Source organism: Sinocyclocheilus grahami, unplaced genomic scaffold, assembly GCF_001515645.1.
Source record: "Sinocyclocheilus grahami isolate Dianchi unplaced genomic scaffold, SAMN03320097.WGS_v1.1 scaffold283.1, whole genome shotgun sequence".
In the NCBI taxonomy this organism is placed as follows: domain Eukaryota; kingdom Metazoa; phylum Chordata; class Actinopteri; order Cypriniformes; family Cyprinidae; genus Sinocyclocheilus; species Sinocyclocheilus grahami.
The window spans coordinates 1,568,437-1,568,947 of NW_015505462.1; positions in this window are offsets into that span (position 1 = coordinate 1,568,437).

The window sequence follows — 511 nt, forward strand, 5'->3', positions numbered from 1 at the left end:
ACACACACACACACACACACACACACACACACACACACACACACACACATATATATATATATATATATATATATGTGAATGTCTAAAAAAGCAAATTCAAGCTGGTGTAGGCCCCTCTAGTGGCAGTAATCATAAAATGCAATTTTATGTCATTTTTTTCCATCAGGTGGCATCAGGAGACACAAAAAAAATCATCAGGAGACATCAGTGACCCAATTTATGATGCACCTTTCTGTTGTCTATAGAAAATAACTAAAATTGTCTTTTTGTTCGTTTTTTTTGTTTTTAATGTATGCAAATAATATGATATTTTGCATAAACATATCCATAATTTAAGACAAATAAAAAAAAATCCCAAAAAACTAAACAGAAATATTAAGAAAAACAAACAAACAAAAAGGATCAATATAAGCTTTCTGGACCAAAAAAGAAGAAAAAAAAGACCAACACATTCGGGAGGAGAGGTTGAAGGTTAAATTGCCTTCTGATCAGCTCAATTATTATCCATATG